This window comes from Leiobunum rupestre, chromosome 11, assembly GCF_980474605.1.
Source record: "Leiobunum rupestre chromosome 11, qqLeiRupe1.1.hap1, whole genome shotgun sequence".
Lineage (NCBI taxonomy): Eukaryota > Metazoa > Arthropoda > Arachnida > Opiliones > Sclerosomatidae > Leiobunum > Leiobunum rupestre.
Window position 1 is genome coordinate 10,148,441 of NC_143394.1, and position 9,445 is coordinate 10,157,885.

Genomic DNA, 9,445 nt, shown 5'->3' on the forward strand with positions numbered 1-9,445 from the left:
ATGAGTATTAAGTATATTATTTTAAATACTTTATCGTAGGAGTATTAAGTATTTTACTTAAAATACCGAAAGTAAAGTATTTTACCCAACACTGGTGACGCGGATCTTTGCTGGCGTCTTTCTAACGACGTTGAGATGCTCCCTGAACCTGTCGGCGAGTCGCCTTTCAGTCTCACCGATGTAAAGCATCGAGCAGACTTTACAGGTAAGAGCGTAAACGAGATTGGACGTCGTGCAGGTAAAAGACCCTTTGATGTGGAAACCCCGCTTCGGACCACGCGCCAATAGATCACCAGACCATTATTTTAAATTGATTTGTGTTTCTTCCGTGGCAAGATAGTAATTTCAACGCTCAGATGAGGTTTTTAATCTAATTTGAAACTAGCAGACGCTACTTAATTGGAGCTTGGCGCCGTAGTGCCACCTGGCGCATCAAAATTCTAAGAAGGAACTCCTCTCTTGAGAAGAGTTCTTCGTTGACGTAAGAACGCTGCGTTACCGTCAACAACGGGTTAAATGTATCCCGTTAATAATGTGAACCAGATCGAGTAATTCATAAATTGGATGTCCGAGGCCTGCTTATTCGCTGCCTCGGTAGTCCAATGGTAGTGAGTGGCGTTGGGTCGGTGACCCAAAGGTCGAAGGTTCGATTCCTGCCCGAGGTGGTATGAGTTTTCTCAGTCACTCTGGTATGGATCAATACACAGAGGTATTCCTTGGTTTAAATGAAACTTCTAATCATACTGTTTATTTTCTTCAGCATCAACTAAACTGACTAGAATATTAGCTGCAATTTTTATTTATAATTTCCCCCTTTTTGACCAAGTGAGAATGCTCTCAATCTTCTCAAGTGAACTCGTGAAGAGAGATGACGTCACCTCCTGTGAGAAGAGATTACGTCACCTCCTGTGAGAAGAGATTACGTCACCTCCTGTGAGAAGAGATTACGTCCCCTCCTGTGAGAAGAGATTACGTCACCTCCTGTGAGAAGAGATGACGTCACCTCCTGTGAGAACGACCGTCAACATTTTGAGAAGTGAGAATTCACACTATCAAGGGAAGAATTCTTAGAATTTTGACGCACCGCAGCTGGACTTGTTGAAATTAGTCGCTATAATAGCCACATTTATTTGGTTAAAACGCTGCGACGCTGATCATTGGAATTTGATATTTTCAGATCGCATAGCTTTGCACGCGCAGAATTTAAACTACGCACAAAGTACATTAGTTTACCGCTAAAATATTTTATTAATCGCGTGACCCATGAATGGAGAAAAGTCTTCCATCACTCGCTAAAAGGGGGCGCGACGGTACCAAAACGTAAAAGGCCACCAGGGGGCGCTGTTGGAGTTAGATGAGCCTGAAATTATGAAAATGAACTATGAAGAGCTGTTACTGTTTCCCTCGTCATTTACCACTCACCTCATATTTTAAGTTCGTTTCAGTGCCGTAATTAACGTCTCTTTTGAACACAGATTAGCGCGTTAAGCCTTGGCCGGGCCTCGGCCTTCTTTTCCCACCCTTTCCTTATTCCGCGATTAATTCGAAAATGCCGAAAATCGATCGCGACAATATTTCGTATTTTTTCCGGGCGAAGACGAAGATGCGCTTGGACGTTGTTTTTGGTCTGATATAGTGGCCATAAAGACAAGCGTATTAGGTTGAGAGACCGGTATTTTCGACAAACAATTTAAGCGTACGTGCTATTTACTGCAGTTTTCGAGGGAAAATTTCCTGTACTAAAACAACCCTTTTATGTTGGTGAGCATAGTATGCCAAATATCTCATATCTGCTGGGGCTAAGTAGTGCTGTGGGAAATTTACCATTCAGCCTTGGAATTTCCACTATCAAACTAGCGACACCAAAAGCCTATCATAAGGTCCCCATAAGCAATAGTCTAGGCCAAATTTTTGACGATCACATACCCGTTATTAAGAGGTAGGTATTCAAAATCTGCACCTCCTAGTGGGCACGTCCTCAACTAGGCATTTCTGAAATAAATTTCGCGAAATGTATTATGAATGCGCGCCAGCCGTGCGCGAGCATTTTTAAACTTAGAACAATTAACCTTGGCTCCGCTACGCTACTGGTAGTCAAAATTTTAATAAACCTTCACAATATCAATAATCAGGGGCGTAGGAACGTTCTAGAAGTTGGAGGGGGCAAAGATAAACGAAAAGGGGTCTGGAGAATGGTTTTTAATTTTTAATGGAGTGTAGCTTCTCCGAATGCATGTGTACTTGTTACTACTATGTAAATTGGCGGGAAAAGACTGAAATTTAAACACAGTTGAGGTTCTATAAATTGTATATGCTTTTAAAATGATAATTTGAGTCTTTTGAAGATCTCAACTGACCAAAGGTTGGAGGGGGCAATAACATTAGTTGCCCCTCCCAGCAAAATTCTAGGGAGGGGCATTGCCCCCCCTGCCCCTCCCGGTTCCTAAGCCCCTGTCAATAATAGTAATATGACGCACGTGGTTCTAGCGCTTTTACCGGCGTTTTTTCAAACTTTAATTCTCTTTAGCGAATTGATTTACAGGTGCCTAAGGCCACCTCGTTATTAAAGCCAGGTATTGTGATCTATTGAGCCTGAGAGTTCTTATTTAAGACAACGGCAAGAGTGTTAATATTTCTACTTTTGAATAATAATATGTAGCATTTATTATAATAAAATATTTAATTTATTTAGTGATATTTGTTAATTATCTCCCTGAGATCCTCTTTTACATTACTAAATGTGTTTTTCCTTTAACCTTTCTTACTGTGTAGTTCGATTTTAACTCTCTGAGGTGAGTATGCCCCTTAGGAGGGGCTATACAATCACCGTGTCTGTCGGTGTGTGTGTCTGTCCTTCTGAGCTGCGAACGCGTAGGCATTTTTGGGGCAAAGTGTAGTCGCTGCGTTCGCAGTTTCTAATAATTAGGGAAAGTGTTTTTCCAAAAGCACCCTCTTTTTCATTGGGTGTATTATAAATTTCAATTGCGATTTGTGATTGTACGTGAAGAGTCTTCGACGTTAGGGACGGACCGAGTGCTGAGGGTTACGGTAACCGTCTCAACGTCCAAATGGCAGGGTTTCCACCAAACGATCACGGTATACGTCATAGTATAATATTGCGATCGCATAAGGCGGGTTTCGAACCCGAGCCCTCCTGCATGTCAGAACCACCAATACATGTCACTGTTCATTGAAAATTATAAGCTCAGATTAAGTGGAAGAGTATATTAATAGTTTTTAAAGTCTTACATTTTTTTACGTGTGAAAGTTTAAAGGTCAAATCTTGTTTTAGCGCAGTCAGCATAGATAAGAGGGTTAAAGGGTAGAACTTGGTTAGTTTTTTGTATATTGGTACTTTTGAACCGTTAAGTGCAGCCGTATTCTGCGTGACCCCCTAGGCAAGAGAGGAACCGCCCCCTTGCTTAAGAAGCTCCGGTTGGCTGAAATACACAGGAAACAGTTCTCCCTCCTCCCCGTTCAAGCCTTCTTGCTTTAGCCCTTCTATTGGCTTACCACACAACATTACTATGACGCAAAGATGATATAGATAGTTCAGTTCAGCTTAAGGCAGTTCACTCATAGACTATTTAATATGGCCTGGACTAAGCAATAACTTAATAGTCTGTTTATTTTCAGTTCCCAGTTTAGTGGCCTGCCATCTATTTGTGACCGTAACAAATTATCTGATTTCAGTTCGCCATCTATTTGTGACCCTCACAAGTTATTTACATTTAGTTCACCATCTATTTGTAATCCTTAAAAATAAATATCCTTTTATTCGCCATCTATTTGTTATTGTTAAAAATAATTAAAACGTTAAATAATTTTAACTATTTTTGTTAGAATTATTTATAACAAAAATTAAACATTTGTCTTTTTATTACATACAAATTATTTAATTTTAAACAAATTTTGTTTGTAAAGCATAACCTCTTGACGTTAAGTATTACTTATCCTCTTTTAATAATGTAGAATTAACATGCAATAACGGTGCTACTATTTTCAATTTGCCATTTATTTAATCCAATGAAATCGTTGTAATAATACAATAATTAATAAAAAAATAAATACCATTACAATACAAAAAATCAATTTGTAGTATGTTGTAACTATTAATGGTATAATTTTGTCTAAATAAAGTCATGTTACAATAAAAAATCCTCTTTCGTTGGTTTTTATTATTTGTATCACAAGCTAATAAAATTCTAATTTTGAGAAAATATTCCCTTGGTAATGGGACCTAAGAAGATTAAAGGCAGAGCCTTTTCTGATGAAGAAACCAATATTCTGGTTTCAAAGATGGAGGAACGAAACTTTTCAGAACTTCGTCAACATAAAGGTGCATTACATATCTTAATTACATAACCTCTTGTTAATGAAAGCATGCTGAGAGGAATTTAGAAAATTCTCGCGTTACCTTTCTAAAACTTATTTCATATATTTTGAGATGAATTTAGAAAGTTCTAGCGTTACCTTTCTAAAGCCTATTTTATATATTTTGGAGGAATTTAGAAAGTTATCGCGTTACCTCTATAAAAAATATTTTATATATTTTATCAAGGTGCTCTGAACACCCAGCAGCACAAATTATGGATAGAGATAACTAACGCAGTCAACGGCATTGGCTCTCAATATAGGAATCCTTCGGACATCCGCCAGAAGTGAAATTCTTTAAAATAAAGTGTCCGGGCTAAAGCCGCTGCAATAAATGCGAAGATTAGACAAACTGGCGGAGGTTCAGCATTTGATTTGCCAGAACTAATTCCATTAGAAGAGAGGGTAAAAGCTCTAATTGCAGAGGTCACATATGCCGGAATACCAGGTGGTATTGACACTGCATATGATGCAGCAGCTTCTGGAAGTAAAAAGTAAACATTCATATTTGTAACGTACTTTCTCAAAAATAATACAGCGTATTACATTCCAAATATTATAGCCACTATAGTACAATTTAAATACAAGGGTAAAAGCTGAATTAAATGGTTAACTGAATAATGAGGAAAAGATAAAAAAACATTGCACAACATACAAATTAAATACAGCCCAAACATTAACATGCAAAAATAAGCAAAGCCAAAATATTTAAATACAGGCAAAACATGCGAATATGCGTAAAGCACTACTAATTACAAATTTAAATGTTTTAAGGAATGATCCAGAGACCTTCCAGTTTGTGGATGAAATAGCCCTGTAATTGATAAATAATTACCAATAAATTGAATTATTCGTATTAACCTGAGCTATTATACATTTCTAGCGATGGCCAATCAACTAAAGAAACTGGCGGCGATAGCAATCCTTTTCAGACGCTATTTAATGCTGTGGCGCTTGACATCACAATTGGTATTTCCATTTCCAGTAAGATTATTATCAATTTGGACTTGTTGTTCATAGTAATAAGAGTGTTGTTATAGGTTTCGATGATGGTCAACAGGGACACGGTGAAAGCATTCAAAGCTCTACACATAGCTTCCAAGAGCAGGACGACTGATTTGAGAACACTTTCCTCAAATCAGTTTCTGGCTGCTTGGCCGTCATCAGTCGTAGGCAGGGAAACTTCAACTTGAAGCTCATTCCTATCCTTCTTATAGTTCCGTCTTCAAGGAAACGTACTCTCCCGTTTAAGGAGAGAATTGGTGATGCTCTGGACGGATTTGCACCTGAGGAAAAAAAGCTCGCGGTTGAAATTGTGGAGTTGAAGGAAACTCAACAAGAAATAAGGGACACTCTGGCCCGAGTAGCTGATACCTCAAAGAGGAATGCTTCAGCTCTTGAAGTAGTCGCCGACAGTTGTAGAAGGTTCGCTGATGCGCTTGAAAGACTGGTGGCTTGTGAAGAGCGAAAGACTGAAGCGATGTGCCAGCTATTGCTAGCAATCACTGCTGGTCAATTGCAGCCACCTGTTGTGGTAGATGAGTCATTGAATTAATTTTTCTGGTTATGATGCCCGAGGACTTAGGCCTGAACCCATTTTCAGTTATTGTAACTAAATGTGGTGATGGGATGCCTCGTAAAAAAACGCGCCATTATTTATACCTCCAGGGTGGTGTGGAAATGAAATAACTCACATGATTTTTTATTCATAAAAATGTTAAATAAAATTTGACTATACCTTTAGTGCGCGATACAGAGGTCTACAAGCTGTTGTCGTAACAGTCGTCCACGTTCCAGAAAGTTGTCCTCTCCCACTTCCTCTAACTCGTCATTTTGCATTTCATGGGCCGCAGCAATCCTGAGTACATCTGCAGCTACCTGTGCTGTAAGAGCCAAAATGTTTCAGAATTAATTAAAGTTCAAGGTCTTAATATTTAACAATTTTTATTTACCAGGTGCTACAGGATGAGGAACGTTGTTGTGCAAATAACAACAAGCTGTGATAATTTCACAAACTTTCGCTGGCTCATAGCACAAATGTCCTCCACTTTCATCAAGACATCTAAATCTTGATTTTAATACCCCATTTAGACGTTCAATAACGTTTCGTCCTATTATATCAACATCTTTTGATTATTTGGAAACTTACAATAATAGTTACACTTTACCTCGTTTATGTCTGTTATTAAATTCTAGCTCATTTGGTGTAACAGCATCCAAGATGGCAGTTATCAGCCCAGGTTGCAGTCCGTAACCATTATCACCAAGTAAATAACCTACAGGCATTCTACCATTAACAAAACTTTGGAATAACCCACAGTTACGCCAAGTGAAAAAATCATGTATGCAGCCAGGCCAACGGGCAACAACATTAAGAATCCTGAGGTTATTATCACAGACTATTTGGACATTGACTGAGTGGTTTCGATGTCGGTTTAGATACTCTACAGCATTTTCGCTTGGTGCCTTTATATTCACATGTGTACAATCAACCGCTCCAATGATATGCGGTAAAGCACACCTATGCAAGAATGACCTTTGAAATTATGAAAATTTGTAATTGTGTGACAATCATAGTAAAATTTAATAAAACATGCCTTAATTTCTTCAACCGTCTCAGCGAATACAGGAAACACGCATGTGTTAGGCATAGTTTCCATAATAGCTCTGGTAACTCTATTTATTGACCTACTAACAGACGGTTGGCTCATTCCAGTTTCATAGTTGCTATTTACGATACGTTGGAAAGAGCCAGAGCCATAAAATAGTAAGGTCGACAACACTTCATCTTCAACACTCAGAACACACTGGTTGACATCTTGTTTTATCAAATTTGACCTTAATAAATCGCATAAGCGACGAACATCTAATTTTCCCATACGGTATTGGGAAAGAAATTCCCTATCCGGCATTTCGAAGGCATCGCGGCGTTCTCTTCTATAAATTTCATTTTCTTCTAAGCCTAACGCAGCTAGTGCAGCGACAGCAGCAACAGCTCCGGGAAGCGCTATAGTGAAAACTGATAACAAAATGGCGGAACAAGCGCCGGAAGTCAAAATGTTACGTAACACTCATGACGTAACCACAGCCAATAGAAAAGCAAAGGCAAGAGAATTCCCGCCAAACATTTCAGCCAACCGGAGCTTCTTAAGCAAGAGGGCGGTTCCTCTCTTGCCTAGGGGGTAACGCAGAATACGGCTGGTGGTAAACAACGCGCTTTTTTCATTTTGCTTACTTTACTAGTAACTTCGTAATTTATTTTACGTGTTCTTATCTGCTTTAAATATGTGATATATTTTAATTATGTGGTTACGTTGGTTTTATATTTTGAGATATAAGCTGTTGGTTAGCCTTTCACTATTCAGTTATGTTTTTTTTTTGTGTTCGTTATAAGCCGGGAATTATTAACGGTAAGGTGTTTTTGGTTTTTTCTATTACAATTTTCATAACCGTGGGTATATGAATTTCTAAGTACTTCAATTAACTTGTGGTTTGATTGGGTTATAATTATATATTTTATATTGCATATTTCTGTTAATACAATGTTAATTACTTTGGGTATTTAGGTTGACTTTTCCTTGATTCCTAGGTATTTTAATTAACTTGTTACTTAGTTCGGATTTTATTATATATTTTTCAATTGGTTATTTGATAATGTTGGGGCCTTGATTTTTATCGGCTTCGTTGGGCTGTCGTCATAAGCCCACACAGTTTTTACCTCTCCGAGGGGACAAAGTCCCCTAGGAGGGATTAGACAATCACCGTGTCTGTGGGTCTTTCTGTGGGTCTGTCTGTCAGGGCTGCGAACGCGTTCGCATTTTCGGGGCAAAGGGTAATCACTGCGTACGCAGTTTCTTGGCTCACTGTGTTCGCAGTTTCTCGAAAGGTTGGCAAAACCACCGTGGGACGGTGAGCGTTAACGGATTGATTTGCGGTTGGGTTTGGTTTGGTTGGTCTTTTTTCGTCAATGCTCACCGTAGCGACAGTTTTAACTCAGTTTGATTGGATATTTCGTTATTGTAATGTTTATGTGTAGGTTGTGAATGTTGAGGTCGTGTTGTGAATTTATTTTACATCATTTTAAATATTTATAAATTATATTAATCTTATATTTAAATAAATATTTATAAACTATATTAATCTTATATTTAATTAAATATTTATAAACTATATTAATCTTATATTTAATTAAATATTTATAAACTATATTAATCTTTAATATAATTAAATATAAGATTAATATAATTTATAAATATTTAATTAAATATAAGATTAATATAATATATAAATATTTTATTAAATATAAGATTAATATAATTTATAAATATTTAATTAAATAGAAGATTAATATAATTTATAAATATTTAATTAAATATAAGATTAATATAATTTATAAATATTTAATTAAATATAAGATTAATATAATTTATAAATATTTAATTAAATATAAGATTAATATAATTTATAAATATTTAATTAAATATAAGATTAATATAATTTATAAATATTTAATTAAAATAAGATAAATATAATTTATAAATATTTAATTAAATTTTACTATATTAAATTTTTTTACTAAACGGATTAATACAATATCTGTATATATTGTTTATTGAACTTTGTTTGTTTATTCTTTGGTACGGTTTTTTGTTTTGTTTTAAATTTTTGTAAATTTTTTTACAAAATTTCGTTAAAACACAAAAAGTAGTTCATTGTTACCTTTTAATAACGCTTAGAAAAAGTATAATTATTCAAAACTCCCACGGAAACTATATCAAAGTAATAATATAGCGCCATCGTGTGGAGAACTAACAATCAAACCGGGTAAAAAATATAATCTCTTCAATTTTTCGAACTTTAGTCAAATCTCGACGGGTCAAAATATAACACAAAATAAGAGTATATAACGCCGTTGCCGTCAATATATAAGATATTGTCTTTCTTAGTTCTTGGCTGTCAGACGAACTACTACAGGACGGGGTCCTGGTGTCGGTCAAAAGTTATGAGGTAACTTTGCGGTTTTAATTAGTATGTTCGGTCTTCGGTCAAGAAAAGAGTTAAATTGTGTTTC

The 9,445-nt window shown here is 36.4% G+C and overlaps 1 non-coding gene across 1 annotated transcript; it reads left to right on the plus strand.

The window, feature by feature from the left end:
- The first annotated feature begins 588 nt into the window (after positions 1-588).
- TRNAT-GGU (transfer RNA threonine (anticodon GGU)) lies at positions 589-665 on the plus strand. Its single transcript has one exon. It is a non-coding gene; the product is annotated as a tRNA-Thr (tRNA).
- The last annotated feature ends 8,780 nt before the right edge of the window (positions 666-9,445 follow it).